Source organism: Symphalangus syndactylus, chromosome 12, assembly GCF_028878055.3.
Source record: "Symphalangus syndactylus isolate Jambi chromosome 12, NHGRI_mSymSyn1-v2.1_pri, whole genome shotgun sequence".
Lineage (NCBI taxonomy): Eukaryota > Metazoa > Chordata > Mammalia > Primates > Hylobatidae > Symphalangus > Symphalangus syndactylus.
The window spans coordinates 106,733,111-106,760,301 of record NC_072441.2 but is presented as its reverse complement, the minus strand read 5'-3'; positions in this window follow the sequence as shown (position 1 = coordinate 106,760,301).

Genomic DNA, 27,191 nt, shown 5'->3' with positions numbered 1-27,191 from the left:
ATGAAACTTCTTTCTGTTCTGTGCATTCAACCAACAGAGTTGAACCTTACTTTTGATTGAGCCGTTCTGAAACACTCTTTCTGTAGAAACTGCAATTGGACATTCTGAGCGCTAAGAGGCCTATATTGGGAAAAAGAATGTCTACAAATAAAAACTACACAGAAGAATTGTGTGAAACTTCTTTCTGTTCTGTTTGTTCAACTAAAAGAGTTGAACCTTAGTTTTGATTGAGCCGTTCTGAAACACTCTTTCTGTAGAAAATGCAATTGGAGATTCAGAGCCCTAAGAGGGTAATAGTGGAAAAAGGAATGTCTCCAAATATAAACTACACAGAATCATTCTGTGAAACTTCTTTCTGATCTGTGCATTCAGCTAACAGAGTTAAACCATACTTTTGATTGAGCAGATCTGAACACTCTTTCTGTAGAAAATGCAACTGGACATTTGGGGCGCTAAGAGAGTAGTAGTGGAAAAAGGAATATATTCAAATATAAACTACACAGAAGCATTCTGTGAAACTTCTTTCTGATATGAGCATTCAGCTAACAGAGTTAAACCATACTTTTGATTGAGCAGTTTTGAAACACTCTGTCTGTAGAAAATGCAACTGGACATTCGTAGCGCTAAGTGGGTAATAGTGGAATAAAGAATATGTTCAAATATAAACTAAACAGAAGCATTGTATGAAACTTCTTTCTGTTCTGTGCATTCAACTATCAGAGTTGAACCTTACTTTTGATTGAGCCTTTCTGAAACACTCTTTCTGTAGAAACTGCAATTGGACATTCTGAGCGCTAAGAGGCCTCTATTGGGAAAAATAATATCTTCAAATAAAAACTACACAGAAGCATTGTGTGAAACTTATTCCTGATATGTTCATTAAGCTAACAGAGTTAAACCATACTTTCGATTGCGCAGTTCTGAACACTCTTTCTGTAGAAAATGCAAGTGGACATTCGGAGCGCTAAGAGGGTAATAGTGGAAAAAGGAATATATTCAAATATAAACTACACAGTAGCATTCTGTGAAAATTCTTTCTGTTCTGTGCATTCAACTAACAGAGTTGAACCTTACTTTTGATTGAGCCGTTCTGAAACACTCTTTCTGTAGAAACTGCAATTGGACATGCTACGCGCTAAGAGGCCTACATTGGGAAAAAGAATATCTTCAAATAAAAACTACACAGATGCATTCTGTGAAACTTATTTCTGATCTGTAAATTCAGTTAACAGAGATAAAACATATTTTTGATTGAGCAGTTATGAAACACTCTTTTTGTAGAAAATGCAAGTGGAGATTCGGAGCGCTAAGGGGGTAATAGTGGAAAAAGGAATGTCTTCAAATATAAACTACACAGAATCATTCGGTGAAACTTCTTTCTGATCTGTGCATTCAGCTAACAGAGTTAAACCATATTTTTGATTGAGCAGATCTGAACACTCTTTCTGTAGAAAATGCAACTGGACATTTGGAGCGCTAAGAGCGTAGTAGTGGAAAAAGGAATATATTCAAATATAAACTACACAGAAGCATTCTGTGAAACTTCTTTCTGATCTGAGCATTCAGCTAACAGAGTTAAACCATACTTTTGATTGAGCAGTTTTGAAACACTCTGTCTGTAGAAAATGCAACTGGACATTCGTAGTGCTAAGTGGGTAATAGTGGAAAAAAGAATATGTTCAAATATAAACTACACAGAAGCATTGTATGAAACTTCTTTCTGTTCTGTGCATTCAACCAACAGAGTTGAACCTTACTTTTGATTGAGCCGTTCTGAAACCCTCTTTCTGTAGAAACTGCAATTGGACATTCTGAGCGCTAAGAGACCTATATTGGGAAAAAGAATGTCTACAAATAAAAACTACACAGAAGAATTGTGTGAAACTTCTTTCTGTTCTGTTTGTTCAACTAAAAGAGTTGAACCTTAGTTTTGATTGAGCCGTTCTGAAACACTCTTTCTGTAGAAAATGCAAGTGGAGATTCAGAGCCCTAAGAGGGTAATAGTGGAAAAAGGAATGTCTCCAAATATAAACTACACAGAATCATTCTGTGAAACTTCTTTCTGATCTGTGCATTCAGCTAACAGAGTTAAACCATACTTTTGATTGAGCAGATCTGAACACTCTTTCTTTAGAAAATGCAACTGGACATTTGGAGCGCTAAGAGAGTAGTAGTGGAAAAAGGAATATATTCAAATATAAACTACACAGAAGCATTCTGTGAAACTTCTTTCTGATCTGAGCATTCAGCTAACAGAGTTAAACCATACTTTTGATTGAGCAGTTTTGAAACACTCTGTCTGTAGAAAATGCAACTGGACATTCGTAGCGCTAAGTGGGTAATAGTGGAATAAAGAATATGTTCAAATATAAACTACACAGAAGCATTGTATGAAACTTCTTTCTGTTCTGTGCATTCAACTATCAGAGTTGAACCTTACTTTTGATTGAGCCTTTCTTAAACACTCTTTCTGTAGAAACTGCAATTGGACATTCTGAGCGCTAAGAGGCCTCTATTGGTAAAAATAATATCTTCAAATAAAAACTACACAGAAGCATTGTGTGAATCTTATTCCTGATATGTTCATTAAGCTAACAGAGTTAAACCATACTTTTGATTGTGCAGTTCTGAACACTCTTTCTGTAGAAAATGCAAGTGGACATTCGGAGCGCTAAGAGGGTAATAGAGGAAAAAGGAATATATTCAAATATAAACTACACAGTAGCGTTCTGTGAAAATTCTTTCTGTTCTGTGCATTCAACTAACAGAGTTGAACCTTACTTTTGATTGAGCCGTTCTGAAACACTCTTTCTGTAGAAACTGCAATTGGACATGCTAAGCGCTAAGAGGCCTACATTGGGAAAAAGAATATCTTCAAATAAAAACTACACAGATGCATTCTGTGAAACTTATTTCTGATCTGTAAATTCAGTTAACAGAGATAAAACATATTTTTGATTGAGCAGTTATGAAACACTCTTTTTGTAGAAAATGCAAGTGGAGATTCGGAGCGCTAAGTGGGTAATAGTGGAAAAAGGAATGTCTTCAAATATAAACTACACAGAATCATTCGGTGAATCTTCTTTCTGATCTGTGCATTCAGCTAACAGAGTTAAACCATATTTTTGATTGAGCAGATCTGAACACTCTTTCTGTAGAAAATGCAACTGGACATTTGGAGCGCTAAGAGCGTATTAGTGGAAAAAGGAATATATTCAAATATAAACTACACAGAAGCATTCTGTGAAACTTCTTTCTGATCTGAGCATTCAGCTAACAGAGTTAAACCATACTTTTGATTGAGCAGTTTTGAAACACTCTGTCTGTAGAAAATGCAACTGGACATTCGTAGTGCTAAGTGGGTAATAGTGGAAAAAAGAATATGTTCAAATATAAACTACACAGAAGCATTGTATGAAACTTCTTTCTGTTGTGTGCATTCAACTAACAGAGTTGAACCTTACTTTTGATTGAGCCGTTCTGAAACACTCTTTCTGTAGAAACTGCAATTGGACATTCGTAGCGCTAAGTGGGTAATAGTGGAATAAAGAATATGTTCAAATATAAACTACACAGAAGCATTGTATGAAACTTCTTTCTGTTCTGTGCATTCAACTATCAGAGTTGAACCTTACTTTTGATTGAGCCTTTCTGAAACACTCTTTCTGTAGAAACTGCAATTGGACATTCTGAGCGCTAAGAGGCCTCTATTGGGAAAAATAATATCTTCAAATAAAAACTACACAGAAGCATTGTGTGAAACTTATTCCTGATATGTTCATTAAGCTAACAGAGTTAAACCATACTTTTGATTGCGCAGTTCTGAACACTCTTTCTGTAGAAAATGCAAGTGGACATTCGGAGCGCTAAGAGGGTAATAGTGGAAAAAGGAATATATTCAAATATAAACTACACAGTAGCATTCTGTGAAAATTCTTTCTGTTCTGTGCATTCAACTAACAGAGTTGAACCTTACTTTTGATTGAGCCGTTCTGAAACACTCTTTCTGTAGAAACTGCAATTGGACATGCTAAGCGCTAAGAGGCCTACATTGGGAAAAAGAATATCTTCAAATAAAAACTACACAGATGCATTCTGTGAAACTTATTTCTGATCTGTAAATTCAGTTAACAGAGATAAAACATATTTTTGATTGAGCAGTTATGAAACACTCTTTTTGTAGAAAATGCAAGTGGAGATTCGGAGCGCTAAGGGGGTAATAGTGGAAAAAGGAATGTCTTCAAATATAAACTACACAGAATCATTCGGTGAAACTTCTTTCTGATCTGTGCATTCAGCTAACAGAGTTAAACCATATTTTTGATTGAGCAGATCTGAACACTCTTTCTGTAGAAAATGCAACTGGACATTTGGAGCGCTAAGAGCGTAGTAGTGGAAAAAGGAATATATTCAAATATAAACTACACAGAAGCATTCTGTGAAACTTCTTTCTGATCTGAGCATTCAGCTAACAGAGTTAAACCATACTTTTGATTGAGCAGTTTTGAAACACTCTGTCTGTAGAAAATGCAACTGGACATTCGTAGTGCTAAGTGGGTAATAGTGGAAAAAAGAATATGTTCAAATATAAACTACACAGAAGCATTGTATGAAACTTCTTTCTGTTCTGTGCATTCAACCAACAGAGTTGAACCTTACTTTTGATTGAGCCGTTCTGAAACCCTCTTTCTGTAGAAACTGCAATTGGACATTCTGAGCGCTAAGAGACCTATATTGGGAAAAAGAATGTCTACAAATAAAAACTACACAGAAGAATTGTGTGAAACTTCTTTCTGTTCTGTTTGTTCAACTAAAAGAGTTGAACCTTAGTTTTGATTGAGCCGTTCTGAAACACTCTTTCTGTAGAAAATGCAAGTGGAGATTCAGAGCCCTAAGAGGGTAATAGTGGAAAAAGGAATGTCTCCAAATATAAACTACACAGAATCATTCTGTGAAACTTCTTTCTGATCTGTGCATTCAGCTAACAGAGTTAAACCATACTTTTGATTGAGCAGATCTGAACACTCTTTCTTTAGAAAATGCAACTGGACATTTGGAGCGCTAAGAGAGTAGTAGTGGAAAAAGGAATATATTCAAATATAAACTACACAGAAGCATTCTGTGAAACTTCTTTCTGATCTGAGCATTCAGCTAACAGAGTTAAACCATACTTTTGATTGAGCAGTTTTGAAACACTCTGTCTGTAGAAAATGCAACTGGACATTCGTAGCGCTAAGTGGGTAATAGTGGAATAAAGAATATGTTCAAATATAAACTACACAGAAGCATTGTATGAAACTTCTTTCTGTTCTGTGCATTCAACTATCAGAGTTGAACCTTACTTTTGATTGAGCCTTTCTTAAACACTCTTTCTGTAGAAACTGCAATTGGACATTCTGAGCGCTAAGAGGCCTCTATTGGTAAAAATAATATCTTCAAATAAAAACTACACAGAAGCATTGTGTGAATCTTATTCCTGATATGTTCATTAAGCTAACAGAGTTAAACCATACTTTTGATTGCGCAGTTCTGAACACTCTTTCTGTAGAAAATGCAAGTGGACATTCGGAGCGCTAAGAGGGTAATAGAGGAAAAAGGAATATATTCAAATATAAACTACACAGTAGCGTTCTGTGAAAATTCTTTCTGTTCTGTGCATTCAACTAACAGAGTTGAACCTTACTTTTGATTGAGCCGTTCTGAAACACTCTTTCTGTAGAAACTGCAATTGGACATGCTAAGCGCTAAGAGGCCTACATTGGGAAAAAGAATATCTTCAAATAAAAACTACACAGATGCATTCTGTGAAACTTATTTCTGATCTGTAAATTCAGTTAACAGAGATAAAACATATTTTTGATTGAGCAGTTATGAAACACTCTTTTTGTAGAAAATGCAAGTGGAGATTCGGAGCGCTAAGGGGGTAATAGTGGAAAAAGGAATGTCTTCAAATATAAACTACACAGAATCATTCGGTGAAACTTCTTTCTGATCTGTGCATTCAGCTAACAGAGTTAAACCATATTTTTGATTGAGCAGATCTGAACACTCTTTCTGTAGAAAATGCAACTGGACATTTGGAGCGCTAAGAGCGTATTAGTGGAAAAAGGAATATATTCAAATATAAACTACACAGAAGCATTCTGTGAAACTTCTTTCTGATCTGAGCATTCAGCTAACAGAGTTAAACCATACTTTTGATTGAGCAGTTTTGAAACACTCTGTCTGTAGAAAATGCAACTGGACATTCGTAGCGCTAAGTGGGTAATAGTGGAAAAAAGAATATGTTCAAATATAAACTACACAGAAGCATTGTATGAAACTTCTTTCTGTTGTGTGCATTCAACTAACAGAGTTGAACCTTACTTTTGATTGAGCCGTTCTGAAACACTCTTTCTGTAGAAACTGCAATTGGACATTCTGAGCGCTAAGAGGCCTATATTGGGAAAAAGAATGTCTACAAATAAAAACTACACAGAAGAATTGTGTGAAACTTCTTTCTGTTCTGTTTGTTCAACTAAAAGAGTTGAACCTTAGTTTTGATTGAGCCGTTCTGAAACACTCTTTCTGTAGAAAATGCAAGTGGAGATTCAGAGCCCTAAGAGGGTAATAGTGGAAAAAGGAATGTCTCCAAATATAAACTACACAGAATCATTCTGTGAAACTTCTTTCTGATCTGTGCATTCAGCTAACAGAGTTAAACCATACTTTTGATTGAGCAGATCTGAACACTCTTTCTGTAGAAAATGCAACTGGACATTTGGAGCGCTAAGAGAGTAGTAGTGGAAAAAGGAATATATTCAAATATAAACTACACAGAAGCATTCTGTGAAACTTCTTTCTGATATGAGCATTCAGCTAACAGAGTTAAACCATACTTTTGATTGAGCAGTTTTGAAACACTCTGTCTGTAGAAAATGCAACTGGACATTCGTAGCGCTAAGTGGGTAATAGTGGAAAAAAGAATATGTTCAAATATAAACTACACAGAAGCATTGTATGAAACTTCTTTCTGTTCTGTGCATTCAACTATCAGAGTTGAACCTTACTTTTGATTGAGCCTTTCTGAAACACTCTTTCTGTAGAAACTGCAATTGGACATTCTGAGCGCTAAGAGGCCTCTATTGGGAAAAATAATATCTTCAAATAAAAACTACACAGAAGCATTGTGTGAAACTTATTCCTGATATGTTCATTAAGCTAACAGAGTTAAACCATACTTTTGATTGCGCAGTTCTGAACACTCTTTCTGTAGAAAATGCAAGTGGACATTCGGAGCGCTAAGAGGGTAATAGTGGAAAAAGGAATATATTCAAATATAAACTACACAGTAGCATTCTGTGAAAATTCTTTCTGTTCTGGGCATTCAACAAACAGAGTTGAACCTTACTTTTGATTGAGCCGTTCTGAAACACTCTTTCTGTAGAAACTGCAATTGGACATGCTAAGCGCTAAGAGGCCTACATTGGGAAAAAGAATATCTTCAAATAAAAACTACACAGATGCATTCTGTGAAACTTATTTCTGATCTGTAAATTCAGTTAACAGAGATAAAACATATTTTTGATTGAGCAGTTATGAAACACTCTTTTGTAGAAAATGCAAATGGAGATTCGGAGCGCTAAGGGGGTAATAGTGGAAAAAGGAATGTCTTCAAATATAAACTACACAGAATCATTCGGTGAAACTTCTTTCTGATCTGTGCATTCAGCTAACAGAGTTAAAACATATTTTTGATTGAGCAGATCTGAACACTCTTTCTGTAGAAAATGCAACTGGACATTTGGAGCGCTAAGAGCGTAGTAGTGGAAAAAGGAATATATTCAAATATAAACTACACAGAAGCATTCTGTGAAACTTCTTTCTGATCTGAGCATTCAGCTAACGGAGGTAAACCATAATTTTGATTGAGCAGTTTTGAAACACTCTGTCTGTAGAAAATGCAACTGGACATTCGTAGCGCTAAGTGGATAATAGTGGAAAAAAGAATATGTTCAAATATAAACTACACAGAAGCATTGTATGAAACTTCTTTCTGTTGTGTGCATTCAACTAACAGAGTTGAACCTTACTTTTGATTGAGCCGTTCTGAAACACTCTTTCTGTAGAAACTGCAATTGGACATTCGTAGCGCTAAGTGGGTAATAGTGGAATAAAGAATATGTTCAAATATAAACTACACAGAAGCATTGTATGAAACTTCTTTCTGTTCTGTGCATTCAACTATCAGAGTTGAACCTTACTTTTGATTGAGCCTTTCTGAAACACTCTTTCTGTAGAAACTGCAATTGGACATTCTGAGCGCTAAGAGGCCTCTATTGGGAAAAATAATATCTTCAAATAAAAACTACACAGAAGCATTGTGTGAAACTTATTCCTGATATGTTCATTAAGCTAACAGAGTTAAACCATACTTTTGATTGCGCAGTTCTGAACACTCTTTCTGTAGAAAATGCAAGTGGACATTCGGAGCGCTAAGAGGGTAATAGTGGAAAAAGGAATATATTCAAATATAAACTACACAGTAGCATTCTGTGAAAATTCTTTCTGTTCTGTGCATTCAACTAACAGAGTTGAACCTTACTTTTGATTGAGCCGTTCTGAAACACTCTTTCTGTAGAAACTGTAATTGGACATGCTAAGCGCTAAGAGGCCTACATTGGGAAAAAGAATATCTTCAAATAAAAACTACACAGATGCATTCTGTGAAACTTATTTCTGATCTGTAAATTCAGTTAACAGAGATAAAACATATTTTTGATTGAGCAGTTATGAAACACTCTTTTTGTAGAAAATGCAAGTGGAGATTCGGAGCGCTAAGGGGGTAATAGTGGAAAAAGGAATGTCTTCAAATATAAACTACACAGAATCATTCGGTGAAACTTCTTTCTGATCTGTGCATTCAGCTAACAGAGTTAAACCATATTTTTGATTGAGCAGATCTGAACACTCTTTCTGTAGAAAATGCAACTGGACATTTGGAGCGCTAAGAGCGTAGTAGTGGAAAAAGGAATATATTCAAATATAAACTACACAGAAGCATTCTGTGAAACTTCTTTCTGATCTGAGCATTCAGCTAACAGAGTTAAACCATACTTTTGATTGAGCAGTTTTGAAACACTCTGTCGGTAGAAAATGCAACTGGACATTCGTAGTGCTAAGTGGGTAATAGTGGAAAAAAGAATATGTTCAAATATAAACTACACAGAAGCATTGTATGAAACTTCTTTCTGTTCTGTGCATTCAACCAACAGAGTTGAACCTTACTTTTGATTGAGCCGTTCTGAAACCCTCTTTCTGTAGAAACTGCAATTGGACATTCTGAGCGCTAAGAGACCTATATTGGGAAAAAGAATGTCTACAAATAAAAACTACACAGAAGAATTGTGTGAAACTTCTTTCTGTTCTGTTTGTTCAACTAAAAGAGTTGAACCTTAGTTTTGATTGAGCCGTTCTGAAACACTCTTTCTGTAGAAAATGCAAGTGGAGATTCAGAGCCCTAAGAGGGTAATAGTGGAAAAAGGAATGTCTCCAAATATAAACTACACAGAATCATTCTGTGAAACTTCTTTCTGATCTGTGCATTCAGCTAACAGAGTTAAACCATACTTTTGATTGAGCAGATCTGAACACTCTTTCTTTAGAAAATGCAACTGGACATTTGGAGCGCTAAGAGAGTAGTAGTGGAAAAAGGAATATATTCAAATATAAACTACACAGAAGCATTCTGTGAAACTTCTTTCTGATCTGAGCATTCAGCTAACAGAGTTAAACCATACTTTTGATTGAGCAGTTTTGAAACACTCTGTCTGTAGAAAATGCAACTGGACATTCGTAGCGCTAAGTGGGTAATAGTGGAATAAAGAATATGTTCAAATATAAACTACACAGAAGCATTGTATGAAACTTCTTTCTGTTCTGTGCATTCAACTATCAGAGTTGAACCTTACTTTTGATTGAGCCTTTCTTAAACACTCTTTCTGTAGAAACTGCAATTGGACATTCTGAGCGCTAAGAGGCCTCTATTGGTAAAAATAATATCTTCAAATAAAAACTACACAGAAGCATTGTGTGAATCTTATTCCTGATATGTTCATTAAGCTAACAGAGTTAAACCATACTTTTGATTGCGCAGTTCTGAACACTCTTTCTGTAGAAAATGCAAGTGGACATTCGGAGCGCTAAGAGGGTAATAGAGGAAAAAGGAATATATTCAAATATAAACTACACAGTAGCGTTCTGTGAAAATTCTTTCTGTTCTGTGCATTCAACTAACAGAGTTGAACCTTACTTTTGATTGAGCCGTTCTGAAACACTCTTTCTGTAGAAACTGCAATTGGACATGCTAAGCGCTAAGAGGCCTACATTGGGAAAAAGAATATCTTCAAATAAAAACTACACAGATGCATTCTGTGAAACTTATTTCTGATCTGTAAATTCAGTTAACAGAGATAAAACATATTTTTGATTGAGCAGTTATGAAACACTCTTTTTGTAGAAAATGCAAGTGGAGATTCGGAGCGCTAAGGGGGTAATAGTGGAAAAAGGAATGTCTTCAAATATAAACTACACAGAATCATTCGGTGAAACTTCTTTCTGATCTGTGCATTCAGCTAACAGAGTTAAACCATATTTTTGATTGAGCAGATCTGAACACTCTTTCTGTAGAAAATGCAACTGGACATTTGGAGCGCTAAGAGCGTATTAGTGGAAAAAGGAATATATTCAAATATAAACTACACAGAAGCATTCTGTGAAACTTCTTTCTGATCTGAGCATTCAGCTAACAGAGTTAAACCATACTTTTGATTGAGCAGTTTTGAAACACTCTGTCTGTAGAAAATGCAACTGGACATTCGTAGCGCTAAGTGGGTAATAGTGGAAAAAAGAATATGTTCAAATATAAACTACACAGAAGCATTGTATGAAACTTCTTTCTGTTCTGTGCATTCAACTAACAGAGTTGAACCTTACTTTTGATTGAGCCGTTCTGAAACACTCTTTCTGTAGAAACTGCAATTGGACATTCTGAGCGCTAAGAGGCCTATATTGGGAAAAAGAATGTCTACAAATAAAAACTACACAGAAGAATTGTGTGAAACTTCTTTCTGTTCTGTTTGTTCAACTAAAAGAGTTGAACCTTAGTTTTGATTGAGCCGTTCTGAAACACTCTTTCTGTAGAAAATGCAAGTGGAGATTCAGAGCCCTAAGAGGGTAATAGTGGAAAAAGGAATGTCTCCAAATATAAACTACACAGAATCATTCTGTGAAACTTCTTTCTGATCTGTGCATTCAGCTAACAGAGTTAAACCATACTTTTGATTGAGCAGATCTGAACACTCTTTCTGTAGAAAATGCAACTGGACATTTGGAGCGCTAAGAGAGTAGTAGTGGAAAAAGGAATATATTCAAATATAAACTACACAGAAGCATTCTGTGAAACTTCTTTCTGATCTGAGCATTCAGCTAACAGAGTTAAACCATACTTTTGATTGAGCAGTTTTGAAACACTCTGTCTGTAGAAAATGCAACTGGACATTCGTAGCGCTAAGTGGGTAATAGTGGAAAAAAGAATATGTTCAAATATAAACTACACAGAAGCATTGTATGAAACTTCTTTCTGTTCTGTGCATTCAACTATCAGAGTTGAACCTTACTTTTGATTGAGCCTTTCTGAAACACTCTTTCTGTAGAAACTGCAATTGGACATTCTGAGCGCTAAGAGGCCTCTATTGGGAAAAATAATATCTTCAAATAAAAACTACACAGAAGCATTGTGTGAAACTTATTCCTGATATGTTCATTAAGCTAACAGAGTTAAACCATACTTTTGATTGCGCAGTTCTGAACACTCTTTCTGTAGAAAATGCAAGTGGACATTCGGAGCGCTAAGAGGGTAATAGTGGAAAAAGGAATATATTCAAATATAAACTACACAGTAGCATTCTGTGAAAATTCTTTCTGTTCTGGGCATTCAACAAACAGAGTTGAACCTTACTTTTGATTGAGCCGTTCTGAAACACTCTTTCTGTAGAAACTGCAATTGGACATGCTAAGCGCTAAGAGGCCTACATTGGGAAAAAGAATATCTTCAAATAAAAACTACACAGATGCATTCTGTGAAACTTATTTCTGATCTGTAAATTCAGTTAACAGAGATAAAACATATTTTTGATTGAGCAGTTATGAAACACTCTTTTGTAGAAAATGCAAATGGAGATTCGGAGCGCTAAGGGGGTAATAGTGGAAAAAGGAATGTCTTCAAATATAAACTACACAGAATCATTCGGTGAAACTTCTTTCTGATCTGTGCATTCAGCTAACAGAGTTAAAACATATTTTTGATTGAGCAGATCTGAACACTCTTTCTGTAGAAAATGCAACTGGACATTTGGAGCGCTAAGAGCGTAGTAGTGGAAAAAGGAATATATTCAAATATAAACTACACAGAAGCATTCTGTGAAACTTCTTTCTGATCTGAGCATTCAGCTAACGGAGTTAAACCATAATTTTGATTGAGCAGTTTTGAAACACTCTGTCTGTAGAAAATGCAACTGGACATTCGTAGTGCTAAGTGGGTAATAGTGGAAAAAAGAATATGTTCAAATATAAACTACACAGAAGCATTGTATGAAACTTCTTTCTGTTCTGTGCATTCAACCAACAGAGTTGAACCTTACTTTTGATTGAGCCGTTCTGAAACACTCTTTCTGTAGAAACTGCAATTGGACATTCTGAGCGCTAAGAGACCTATATTGGGAAAAAGAATGTCTACAAATAAAAACTACACAGAAGAATTGTGTGAAACTTCTTTCTGTTCTGTTTGTTCAACTAAAAGAGTTGAACCTTAGTTTTGATTGAGCCGTTCTGAAACACTCTTTCTGTAGAAAATGCAAGTGGAGATTCAGAGCCCTAAGAGGGTAATAGTGGAAAAAGGAATGTCTCCAAATATAAACTACACAGAATCATTCTGTGAAACTTCTTTCTGATCTGTGCATTCAGCTAACAGAGTTAAACCATACTTTTGATTGAGCAGATCTGAACACTCTTTCTGTAGAAAATGCAACTGGACATTTGGAGCGCTAAGAGAGTAGTAGTGGAAAAAGGAATATATTCAAATATAAACTACACAGAAGCATTCTGTGAAACTTCTTTCTGATCTGAGCATTCAGCTAACAGAGTTAAACCATACTTTTGATTGAGCAGTTTTGAAACACTCTGTCTGTAGAAAATGCAACTGGACATTCGTAGCGCTAAGTGGGTAATAGTGGAATAAAGAATATGTTCAAATATAAACTACACAGAAGCATTGTATGACACTTCTTTCTGTTCTGTGCATTCAACTATCAGAGTTGAACCTTACTTTTGATTGAGCCTTTCTGAAACACTCTTTCTGTAGAAACTGCAATTGGACATTCTGAGCGCTAAGAGGCCTCTATTGGTAAAAATAATATCTTCAAATAAAAACTACACAGAAGCATTGTGTGAAACTTATTCCTGATATGTTCATTAAGCTAACAGAGATAAACCATACTTTTGATTGCGCAGTTCTGAACACTCTTTCTGTAGAAAATGCAAGTGGACATTTGGAGCGCTAAGAGGGTAATAGAGGAAAAAGGAATATATTCAAATATAAACTACACAGTAGCGTTCTGTGAAAATTCTTTCTGTTCTGTGCATTCAACTAACAGAGTTGAACCTTACTTTTGATTGAGCCGTTCTGAAACACTCTTTCTGTAGAAACTGCAATTGGACATGCTAAGCGCTAAGAGGCCTACATTGGGAAAAAGAATATCTTCAAATAAAAACTACACAGATGCATTCTGTGAAACTTATTTCTGATCTGTAAATTCAGTTAACAGAGATAAAACATATTTTTGATTGAGCAGTTATGAAACACTCTTTTTGTAGAAAATGCAAGTCGAGATTCGGAGCGCTAAGGGGGTAATAGTGGAAAAAGGAATGTCTTCAAATATAAACTACACAGAATCATTCGGTGAATCTTCTTTCTGATCTGTGCATTCAGCTAACATAGTTAAACCATATTTTTGATTGAGCAGATCTGAACACTCTTTCTGTAGAAAATGCAACTGGACATTTGGAGCGCTAAGAGCGTAGTAGTGGAAAAAGGAATATATTCAAATATAAACTACACAGAAGCATTCTGTGAAACTTCTTTCTGATCTGAGCATTCAGCTAACAGAGTTAAACCATACTTTTGATTGAGCAGTTTTGAAACACTCTGTCTGTAGAAAATGCAACTGGACATTCGTAGCGCTAAGTGGGTAATAGTGGAAAAAAGAATATGTTCAAATATAAACTACACAGAAGCATTGTATGAAACTTCTTTCTGTTCTGTGCATTCAACTAACAGAGTTGAACCTTACTTTTGATTGAGCCGTTCTGAAACACTCTTTCTGTAGAAACTGCAATTGGACATTCTGAGCGCTAAGAGGCCTATATTGGGAAAAAGAATGTCTACAAATAAAAACTACACAGAAGAATTGTGTGAAACTTCTTTCTGTTCTGTTTGTTCAACTAAAAGAGTTGAACCTTAGTTTTGATTGAGCCGTTCTGAAACACTCTTTCTGTAGAAAATGCAAGTGGAGATTCAGAGCCCTAAGAGGGTAATAGTGGAAAAAGGAATGTCTCCAAATATAAACTACACAGAATCATTCTGTGAAACTTCTTTCTGATCTGTGCATTCAGCTAACAGAGTTAAACCATACTTTTGATTGAGCAGATCTGAACACTCTTTCTGTAGAAAATGCAACTGGACATTTGGAGCGCTAAGAGAGTAGTAGTGGAAAAAGGAATATATTCAAATATAAACTACACAGAAGCATTTTGTGAAACTTCTTTCTGATATGAGCATTCAGCTAACAGAGTTAAACCATACTTTTGATTGAGCAGTTTTGAAACACTCTGTCTGTAGAAAATGCAACTGGACATTCGTAGCGCTAAGTGGGTAATAGTGGAAAAAAGAATATGTTCAAATATAAACTACACAGAAGCATTGTATGAAACTTCTTTCTGTTCTGTGCATTCAACTATCAGAGTTGAACCTTACTTTTGATTGAGCCTTTCTGAAACACTCTTTCTGTAGAAACTGCAATTGGACATTCTGAGCGCTAAGAGGCCTCTATTGGGAAAAATAATATCTTCAAATAAAAACTACACAGAAGCATTGTGTGAAACTTATTCCTGATATGTTCATTAAGCTAACAGAGTTAAACCATACTTTTGATTGCGCAGTTCTGAACACTCTTTCTGTAGAAAATGCAAGTGGACATTCGGAGCGCTAAGAGGGTAAAAGTGGAAAAAGGAATATATTCAAATATAAACTACACAGTAGCATTCTGTGAAAATTCTTTCTGTTCTGTGCATTCAACTAACAGAGTTGAACCTTACTTTTGATTGAGCCGTTCTGAAACACTCTTTCTGTAGAAACTGCAATTGGACATGCTAAGCGCTAAGAGGCCTACATTGGGAAAAAGAATATCTTCAAATAAAAACTACACAGATGCATTCTGTGAAACTTATTTCTGATCTGTAAATTCAGTTAACAGAGATAAAACATATTTTTGATTGAGCAGTTATGAAACACTCTTTTTGTAGAAAATGCAAGTGGAGATTCGGAGCGCTAAGGGGGTAATAGTGGAAAAAGGAATGTCTTCAAATATAAACTACACAGAATCATTCGGTGAAACTTCTTTCTGATCTGTGCATTCAGCTAACAGAGTTAAACCATATTTTTGATTGAGCAGATCTGAACACTCTTTCTGTAGAAAATGCAACTGGACATTTGGAGCGCTAAGAGCGTAGTAGTGGAAAAAGGAATATATTCAAATATAAACTACACAGAAGCATTCTGTGAAACTTCTTTCTGATCTGAGCATTCAGCTAACAGAGTTAAACAATACTTTTGATTGAGCAGTTTTGAAACACTCTGTCTGTAGAAAATGCAACTGGACATTCGTAGGGCTAAGTTTGTAATAGTGGAAAAAAGAATATGTTCAAATATAAACTACACAGAAGCATTGTATGAAACTTCTTTCTGTTCTGTGCATTCAACCAACAGAGTTGAACATTACTTTTGATTGAGCCGTTCTGAAACACTCTTTCTGTAGAAACTGCAATTGGACATTCTGAGCGCTAAGAGGCCTATATTGGGAAAAAGAATGTCTACAAATAAAAACTACACAGAAGAATTTTGTGAAACTTCTTTCTGTTCTGTTTGTTCAACTAAAAGAGTTGAACCTTAGTTTTGATTGAGCCGTTCTGAAACACTCTTTCTGTAGAAAATGCAAGTGGAGATTCAGAGCCCTAAGAGGGTAATAGTGGAAAAAGGAATGTCTCCAAATATAAACTACACAGAATCATTCTGTGAAACTTCTTTCTGATCTGTGCATTCAGCTAACAGAGTTAAACCATACTTTTGATTGAGCAGATCTGAACACTCTTTCTGTAGAAAATGCAACTGGACATTTGGAGCGCTAAGAGATTAGTAGTGGAAAAAGGAATATATTCAAATATAAACTACACAGAAGCATTTTGTGAAACTTCTTTCTGATATGAGCATTCAGCTAACAGAGTTAAACCATACTTTTGATTGAGCAGTTTTGAAACACTCTGTCTGTAGAAAATGCAACTGGACATTCGTAGCGCTAAGTGGGTAATAGTGGAAAAAAGAATATGTTCAAATATAAACTACACAGAAGCATTGTATGAAACTTCTTTCTGTTCTGTGCATTCAACTATCAGAGTTGAACCTTACTTTTGATTGAGCCTTTCTGAAACACTCTTTCTGTAGAAACTGCAATTGGACATTCTGAGCGCTAAGAGGCCTCTATTGGGAAAAATAATATCTTCAAATAAAAACTACACAGAAGCATTGTGTGAAACTTATTCCTGATATGTTCATTAAGCTAACAGAGTTAAACCATACTTTTGATTGCGCAGTTCTGAACACTCTTTCTGTAGAAAATGCAAGTGGACATTCGGAGCGCTAAGAGGGTAAAAGTGGAAAAAGGAATATATTCAAATATAAACTACACAGAAGCGTTCTGTGAAAATTCTTTCTGTTCTGTGCATTCAACTAACAGAGTTGAACCTTACTTTTGATTGAGCCGTTCTGAAACACTCTTTCTGTAGAAACTGCAATTGGACATGCTAAGCGCTAAGAGGCCTACATTGGGAAAAAGAATATCTTCAAATAAAAACTACACAGATGCATTCTGTGAAGCTTATTTCTGATCTGTAAATTCAGTTAACAGAGATAAAACATATTTTTGATTGAGCAGTTATGAAACACTCTTTTTGTAGAAAATGCAAGTGGAGATTCGGAGCGCTACGGGGGTAATAGTGGAAAAAGGAATGTCTTCAAATATAAACTACACAGAATCATTCGGTGAAACTTCTTTCTGATCTGTGCATTCAGCTAACAGAGTTAAACCATATTTTTGATTGAGCAGATCTGAACACTCTTTCTGTAGAAAATGCAACTGGACATTTGGAGCGCTAAGAGCGTAGTAGTGGAAAAAGGAATATATTCAAATATAAACTACACAGAAGCATTCTGTGAAACTTCTTTCTGTTCTGTGCATTCAACTAACAGAGTTGAACCTTACTTTTGATTGAGCCGTTCTGAAACACTCTTTCTGTAGAAACTGCAATTGGACATGCTAAGCGCTAAGAGGCCTACATTGGGAAAAAGAATATCTTCAAATAAAAACTACACAGATGCATTCTGTGAAACTTATTTCTGATCTGTAAATTCAGTTAACAGAGATAAAACATATTTTTGATTGAGCAGTTATGAAACACTCTTTTTGTAGAAAATGCAAGTGGAGATTCGGAGCGCTAAGGGGGTAATAGTGGAAAAAGGAATGTCTTCAAATATAAACTACACAGAAGCATTCTGTGAAACTTCTTTCTGATCTGAGCATTCAGCTAACAGAGTTAAACCATACTTTTGATTGAGCAGTTTTGAAACACTCTGTCTGTAGAAAATGCAACTGGACATTCGTAGTGCTAAGTGGGTAATAGTGGAAAAAAGAATATGTTCAAATATAAACTACACAGAAGCATTGTATGAAACTTCTTTCTGTTCTGTGCATTCAACCAACAGAGTTGAACCTTACTTTTGTTTGAGCCGTTCTGAAACACTCTTTCTGTAGAAACTGCAATTGGACATTCTGAGCGCTAAGAGGCCTATATTGGGAAAAAGAATGTCTACAAATAAAAACTACACAGAAGAATTGTGTGAAACTTCTTTCTGTTCTGTTTGTTCAACTAAAAGAGTTGAACCTTAGTTTTGATTGAGCCGTTCTGAAACACTCTTTCTGTAGAAAATGCAAGTGGAGATTCAGAGCCCTAAGAGGGTAATAGTGGAAAAAGGAATGTCTCCAAATATAAACTACACAGAATCATTCTGTGAAACTTCTTTCTGATCTGTGCATTCAGCTAACAGAGTTAAACCATACTTTTGATTGAGCAGATCTGAACACTCTTTCTGTAGAAAATGCAACTGGACATTTGGAGCGCTAAGAGAGTAGTAGTGGAAAAAGGAATATATTCAAATATAAACTACACAGAAGCATTCTGTGAAACTTCTTTCTGATCTGAGCATTCAGCTAACAGAGTTGAACCTTACTTTTGATTGAGCCTCTCTGAAACACTCTTTCTGTAGAAACTGCAATTGGACATTCTGAGCGCTAAGAGGCCTCTATTGGTAAAAATAATATCTTCAAATAAAAACTACACAGAAGCATTGTGTGAAACTTATTCCTGATATGTTCATTAAGCTAACAGAGTTAAACCATACTTTTGATTGCGCAGTTCTGAACACTCTTTCTGTAGAAAATGCAAGTGGACATTCGGAGCGCTAAGAGGGTAATAGTGGAAAAAGGAATATATTCAAATATAAACTACACAGTAGCGTTCTGTGAAAATTCTTTCTGTTCTGTGCATTCAACTAACAGAGTTGAACCTTACTTTTGATTGAGCCGTTCTGAAACACTCTTTCTGTAGAAACTGCAATTGGACATGCTAAGCGCTAAGAGGCCTACATTGGGAAAAAGAATATCTTCAAATAAAAACTACACAGATGCATTCTGTGAAACTTATTTCTGATCTGTAAATTCAGTTAACAGAGATAAAACATATTTTTGATTGAGCAGTTATGAAACACTCTTTTTGTAGAAAATGCAAGTGGAGATTCGGAGCGCTAAGGGGGTAATTGTGGAAAAAGGAATGTCTTCAAATATAAACTACACAGAATCATTCGGTGAAACTTCTTTCTGATCTGTGCATTCAGCTAACAGAGTTAAACCATATTTTTGATTGAGCAGATCTGAACACTCTTTCTGTAGAAAATGCAACTGGACATTTGGAGCGCTAAGAGCGTAGTAGTGGAAAAAGGAATATATTCAAATATAAACTACACAGAAGCATTCTGTGAAACTTCTTTCTGATCTGAGCATTCAGCTAACAGAGTTAAACCATACTTTTGATTGAGCAGTTTTGAAACACTCTGTCTGTAGAAAATGCAACTGGACATTCTTAGCGCTAAGTGGGTAATAGTGGAAAAAAGAATATGTTCAAATATAAACTACACAGAAGCATTGTATGAAACTTCTTTCTGTTCTGTGCATTCAACCAACAGAGTTGAACCTTACTTTTGATTGAGCCGTTCTGAAACACTCTTTCTGTAGAAACTGCAATTGGACATTCTGAGCGCTAAGAGGCCTATATTGGGAAAAAGAATGTCTACAAATAAAAACTACACAGAAGAATTGTGTGAAACTTCTTTCTGTTCTGTTTGTTCAACTAAAAGAGTTGAACCTTAGTTTTGATTGAGCCGTTCTGAAACACTCTTTCTGTAGAAAATGCAAGTGGAGATTCAGAGCCCTAAGAGGGTAATAGTGGAAAAAGGAATGTCTCCAAATATAAACTACACAGAATCATTCTGTGAAACTTCTTTCTGATCTGTGCATTCAGCTAACAGAGTTAAACCATACTTTTGATTGAGCAGTTCTGAACACTCTTTCTGTAGAAAATGCAATTGGACATTTGGAGCGCTAAGAGAGTAGTATTGGAAAAAGGAATATATTCAAATATAAACTACACAGAAGCATTCTGTGAAACTTCTTTCTGATCTGAGCATTCAGCTAACAGAGTTAAACCATACTTTTGATTGAGCAGTTTTGAAACACTCTGTCTGTAGAAAATGCAACTGGACATTCGTAGCGCTAAGTGGGTAATAGTGGAATAAAGAATATGTTCAAATATAAACTACACAGAAGCATTGTATGAAACTTCTTTCTGTTCTGTGCATTCAACTATCAGAGTTGAACCTTACTTTTGATTGAGCCTTTCTGAAACACTCTTTCTGTAGAAACTGCAATTGGACATTCTGAGCGCTAAGAGGCCTCTATTGGTAAAAATAATATCTTCAAATAAAAACTACACAGAAGCATTGTGTGAAACTTATTCCTGATATGTTCATTAAGCTAACAGAGTTAAACCATACTTTTGATTGCGCAGTTCTGAACATTCTTTCTGTAGAAAATGCAAGTGGACATTCGGAGCGCTAAGAGGGTAATAGTGGAAAAAGGAATATATTCAAATATAAACTACACAGTAGCGTTCTGTGAAAATTCTTTCTGTTCTGTGCATTCAACTAACAGAGTTGAACCTTACTTTTGATTGAGCCGTTCTGAAACACTCTTTCTGTAGAAACTGCAATTGGACATGCTAAGCGCTAAGAGGCCTACATTGGGAAAAAGAATATCTTCAAATAAAAACTACACAGATGCATTCTGTGAAACTTATTTCTGATCTGTAAATTCAGTTAACAGAGATAAAACATATTTTTGATTGAGCAGTTATGAAACACTCTTTTTGTAGAAAATGCAAGTGGAGATTCGGAGCGCTAAGGGGGTAATAGTGGAAAAAGGAATGTCTTCAAATATAAACTACACAGAATCATTCGGTGAAAATTCTTTCTGATCTGTGCATTCAGCTAACAGAGTTAAACCATATTTTTGATTGAGCAGATCTGAACACTCTTTCTGTAGAAAATGCAACTGGACATTTGGAGCGCTAAGAGCGTAGTAGTGGAAAAAGGAATATATTCAAATATAAACTACACAGTAGCATTCTGTGAAAATTCTTTCTGTTCTGTGCATTCAACTAACAGAGTTGAACCTTACTTTTGATTGAGCCGTTCTGAAACACTCTTTCTGTAGAAACTGCAATTGGACATGCTAAGCGCTAAGAGGCCTACATTGGGAAAAAGAATATCTTCAAATAAAAACTACACAGATGCATTCTGTGAAACTTATTTCTGATCTGTAAATTCAGTTAACAGAGATAAAACATATTTTTGATTGAGCAGTTATGAAACACTCTTTTTGTAGAAAATGCAAGTGGAGATTCGGAGCGCTAAGGGGGTAATAGTGGAAAAAGGAATGTCTTCAAATATAAACTACACAGAATCATTCGGTGAAACTTCTTTCTGATCTGTGCATTCAGCTAACAGAGTTAAACCATATTTTTGATTGAGCAGATCTGAACACTCTTTCTGTAGAAAATGCAACTGGACATTTGGAGCGCTAAGAGCATAGTAGTGGAAAAAGGAATATATTCAAATATAAACTACACAGAAGCATTCTGTGAAACTTCTTTCTGATCTGAGCATTCAGCTAACAGAGTTAAACCATACTTTTGATTGAGCAGTTTTGAAACACTCTGTCTGTAGAAAATGCAACTGGACATTCGTAGTGCTAAGTGGGTAATAGTGGAAAAAAGAATATGTTCAAATATAAACTACACAGAAGCATTGTATGAAACTTCTTTCTGTTCTGTGCATTCAACCAACAGAGTTGAACATTACTTTTGATTGAGCCGTTCTGAAACACTCTTTCTGTAGAAACTGCAATTGGACATTCTGAGCGCTAAGAGGCCTATATTGGGAAAAAGAATGTCTACAAATAAAAACTACACAGAAGAATTGTGTGAAACTTCTTTCTGTTCTGTTTGTTCAACTAAAAGAGTTGAACCTTAGTTTTGATTGAGCCGTTCTGAAACACTCTTTCTGTAGAAAATGCAAGTGGAGATTCAGAGCCCTAAGAGGGTAATAGTGGAAAAAGGAATGTCTCCAAATATAAACTACACAGAATCATTCTGTGAAACTTCTTTCTGATCTGTGCATTCAGCTAACAGAGTTAAACCATACTTTTGATTGAGCAGATCTGAACACTCTTTCTGTAGAAAATGCAACTGGACATTTGGAGCGCTAAGAGAGTAGTAGTGGAAAAAGGAATATATTCAAATATAAACTACACAGAAGCATTCTGTGAAACTTCTTTCTGATCTGAGCATTCAGCTAACAGAGTTAAACCATACTTTTGATTGAGCAGTTTTGAAACACTCTGTCTGTAGAAAATGCAACTGGACATTCGTAGCGCTAAGTGGGTAATAGTGGAATAAAGAATATGTTCAAATATAAACTACACAGAAGCATTGTATGAAACTTCTTTCTGTTCTGTGCATTCAACTATCAGAGTTGAACCTTACTTTTGATTGAGCCTTTCTGAAACACTCTTTCTGTAGAAACTGCAATTGGACATTCTGAGCGCTAAGAGGCCTCTATTGGTAAAAATAATATCTTCAAATAAAAACTACACAGAAGCATTGTGTGAAACTTATTCCTGATATGTTCATTAAGCTAACAGAGTTAAACCATACTTTTGATTGCGCAGTTCTGAACACTCTTTCTGTAGAAAATGCAAGTGGACATTCGGAGCGCTAAGAGGGTAATAGTGGAAAAAGGAATATATTCAAATATAAACTACACAGTAGCGTTCTGTGAAAATTCTTTCTGTTCTGTGCATTCAACTAACAGAGTTGAACCTTACTTTTGATTGAGCCGTTCTGAAACACTCTTTCTGTAGAAACTGCAATTGGACATGCTAAGCGCTAAGAGGCCTACATTGGGAAAAAGAATATCTTCAAATAAAAACTACACAGATGCATTCTGTGAAACTTATTTCTGATCTGTAAATTCAGTTAACAGAGATAAAACATATTTTTGATTGAGCAGTTATGAAACACTCTTTTTGTAGAAAATGCAAGTGGAGATTCGGAGCGCTAAGGGGGTAATAGTGGAAAAAGGAATGTCTTCAAATATAAACTACACAGAATCATTCGGTGAAACTTCTTTCTGATCTGTGCATTCAGCTAACAGAGTTAAACCATATTTTTGATTGAGCAGATCTGAACACTCTTTCTGTAGAAAATGCAACTGGACATTTGGAGCGCTAAGAGCGTATTAGTGGAAAAAGGAATATATTCAAATATAAACTACACAGTAGCATTCTGTGAAAATTCTTTCTGTTCTGTGCATTCAACTAACAGAGTTGAACCTTACTTTTGATTGAGGCGTTCTGAAACACTCTTTCTGTAGAAACTGCAATTGGACATGCTAAGCGCTAAGAGGCCTACATTGGGAAAAAGAATATCTTCAAATAAAAACTACACAGATGCATTCTGTGAAACTTATTTCTGATCTGTAAATTCAGTTAACAGAGATAAAACATATTTTTGATTGAGCAGTTATGAAACACTCTTTTTGTAGAAAATGCAAGTGGAGATTCGGAGCGCTAAGGGGGTAATAGTGGAAAAAGGAATGTCTTCAAATATAAACTACACAGAATCATTCGGTGAAACTTCTTTCTGATCTGTGCATTCAGCTAACAGAGTTAAACCATATTTTTGATTGAGCAGATCTGAACACTCTTTCTGTAGAAAATGCAACTGGACATTTTGAGCGCTAAGAGCGTAGTAGTGGAAAAAGGAATATATTCAAATATAAACTACACAGAAGCATTCTGTGAAACTTCTTTCTGATCTGAGCATTCAGCTAACAGAGTTAAACCATACTTTTGATTGAGCAGTTTTGAAACACTCTGTCTGTAGAAAATGCAACTGGACATTCGTAGTGCTAAGTGGGTAATAGTGGAAAAAAGAATATGTTCAAATATAAACTACACAGAAGCATTGTATGAAACTTCTTTCTGTTCTGTGCATTCAACCAACAGAGTTGAACATTACTTTTGATTGAGCCGTTCTGAAACACTCTTTCTGTAGAAACTGCAATTGGACATTCTGAGCGCTAAGAGGCCTATATTGGGAAAAAGAATGTCTACAAATAAAAACTACACAGAAGAATTGTGTGAAACTTCTTTCTGTTCTGTTTGTTCAACTAAAAGAGTTGAACCTTAGTTTTGATTGAGCCGTTCTGAAACACTCTTTCTGTAGAAAATGCAAGTGGAGATTCAGAGCCCTAAGAGGGTAATAGTGGAAAAAGGAATGTCTCCAAATATAAACTACACAGAATCATTCTGTGAAACTTCTTTCTGATCTGTGCATTCAGCTAACAGAGTTAAACCATACTTTTGATTGAGCAGATCTGAACACTCTTTCTGTAGAAAATGCAACTGGACATTTGGAGCGCTAAGAGAGTAGTAGTGGAAAAAGGAATATATTCAAATATAAACTACACAGAAGCATTCTGTGAAACTTCTTTCTGATCTGAGCATTCAGCTAACAGAGTTAAACCATACTTTTGATTGAGCAGTTTTGAAACACTCTGTCTGTAGAAAATGCAACTGGACATTCGTAGCGCTAAGTGGGTAATAGTGGAATAAAGAATATGTTCAAATATAAACTACACAGAAGCATTGTATGAAACTTCTTTCTGTTCTGTGCATTCAACTATCAGAGTTGAACCTTACTTTTGATTGAGCCTTTCTGAAACACTCTTTCTGTAGAAACTGCAATTGGACATTCTGAGCGCTAAGAGGCCTCTATTGGTAAAAATAATATCTTCAAATAAAAACTACACAGAAGCATTGTGTGAAACTTATTCCTGATATGTTCATTAAGCTAACAGAGTTAAACCATACTTTTGATTGCGCAGTTCTGAACACTCTTTCTGTAGAAAATGCAAGTGGACATTCGGAGCGCTAAGAGGGTAATAGTGGAAAAAGGAATATATTCAAATATAAACTACACAGTAGCGTTCTGTGAAAATTCTTTCTGTTCTGTGCATTCAACTAACAGAGTTGATCCTTACTTTTGATTGAGCCGTTCTGAAACACTCTTTCTGTAGAAACTGCAATTGGACATGCTAAGCGCTAAGAGGCCTACATTGGGAAAAAGAATATCTTCAAATAAAAACTACACAGATGCATTCTGTGAAACTTATTTCTGATCTGTAAATTCAGTTAACAGAGATAAAACATATTTTTGATTGAGCAGTTATGAAACACTCTTTTTGTAGAAAATGCAAGTGGAGATTCGGAGCGCTAAGGGGGTAATAGTGGAAAAAGGAATGTCTTCAAATATAAACTACACAGAATCATTCGGTGAAACTTCTTTCTGATCTGTGCATTCAGCTAACAGAGTTAAACCATATTTTTGATTGAGCAGATCTGAACACTCTTTCTGTAGAAAATTCAACTGGACATTTGGAGCGCTAAGAGCGTAGTAGTGGAAAAAGGAATATATTCAAATATAAACTACACAGTAGCATTCTGTGAAAATTCCTTCTGTTCTGTGCATTCAACTAACAGAGTTGAACCTTACTTTTGATTGAGCCGTTCTGAAACACTCTTTCTGTAGAAACTGCAATTGGACATGCTAAGCGCTAAGAGGCCTACATTGGGAAAAAGAATATCTTCAAATAAAAACTACACAGATGCATTCTGTGAAACTTATTTCTGATCTGTAATTTCAGTTAACAGAGATAAAACATATTTTTGATTGAGCAGTTATGAAACACTCTTTTTGTAGAAAATGCAAGTGGAGATTCGGAGCGCTAAGGGGGTAATAGTGGAAAAAGGAATGTCTTCAAATATAAACTACACAGAATCATTCGGTGAAACTTCTTTCTGATCTGTGCATTCAGCTAACAGAGTTAAACCATATTTTTGATTGAGCAGATCTGAACACTCTTTCTGTAGAAAATGCAACTGGACATTTGGAGCGCTAAGAGCGTAGTAGTGGAAAAAGGAATATATTCAAATATAAACTACACAGAAGCATTCTGTGAAACTTCTTTCTGATCTGAGCATTCAGCTAACAGAGTTAAACCATACTTTTGATTGAGCAGTTTTGAAACACTCTGTCTGTAGAAAATGCAACTGGACATTCGTAGTGCTAAGTGGGTAATAGTGGAAAAAAGAATATGTTCAAATATAAACTACACAGAAGCATTGTATGAAACTTCTTTCTGTTCTGTGCATTCAACCAACAGAGTTGAACATTACTTTTGATTGAGCCGTTCTGAAACACTCTTTCTGTAGAAACTGCAATTGGACATTCTGAGCGCTAAGAGGCCTATATTGGGAAAAAGAATGTCTACAAATAAAAACTACACAGAAAAATTGTGTGAAACTTCTTTCTGTTCTGTTTGTTCAACTAAAAGAGTTGAACCTTAGTTTTGATTGAGCCGTTCTGAAACACTCTTTCTGTAGAAAATGCAAGTGGAGATTCAGAGCCCTAAGAGGGTAATAGTGGAAAAAGGAATGTCTCCAAATATAAACTACACAGAATCATTCTGTGAAACTTCTTTCTGATCTGTGCATTCAGCTAACAGAGTTAAACCATACTTTTGATTGAGCAGATCTGAACACTCTTTCTGTAGAAAATGCAACTGGACATTTGGAGCGCTAAGAGAGTAGTAGTGGAAAAAGGAATATATTCAAATATAAACTACACAGAAGCATTCTGTGAAACTTCTTTCTGATCTGAGCATTCAGCTAACAGAGTTAAACCATACTTTTGATTGAGCAGTTTTGAAACACTCTGTCTGTAGAAAATGCAACTGGACATTCGTAGCGCTAAGTGGGTAATAGTGGAATAAAGAATATGTTCAAATATAAACTACACAGAAGCATTGTATGAAACTTCTTTCTGTTCTGTGCATTCAACTATCAGAGTTGAACCTTACTTTTGATTGAGCCTTTCTGAAACACTCTTTCTGTAGAAACTGCAATTGGACATTCTGAGCGCTAAGAGGCCTCTATTGGTAAAAATAATATCTTCAAATAAAAACTACACAGAAGCATTGTGTGAAACTTATTCCTGATATGTTCATTAAGCTAACAGAGTTAAACCATACT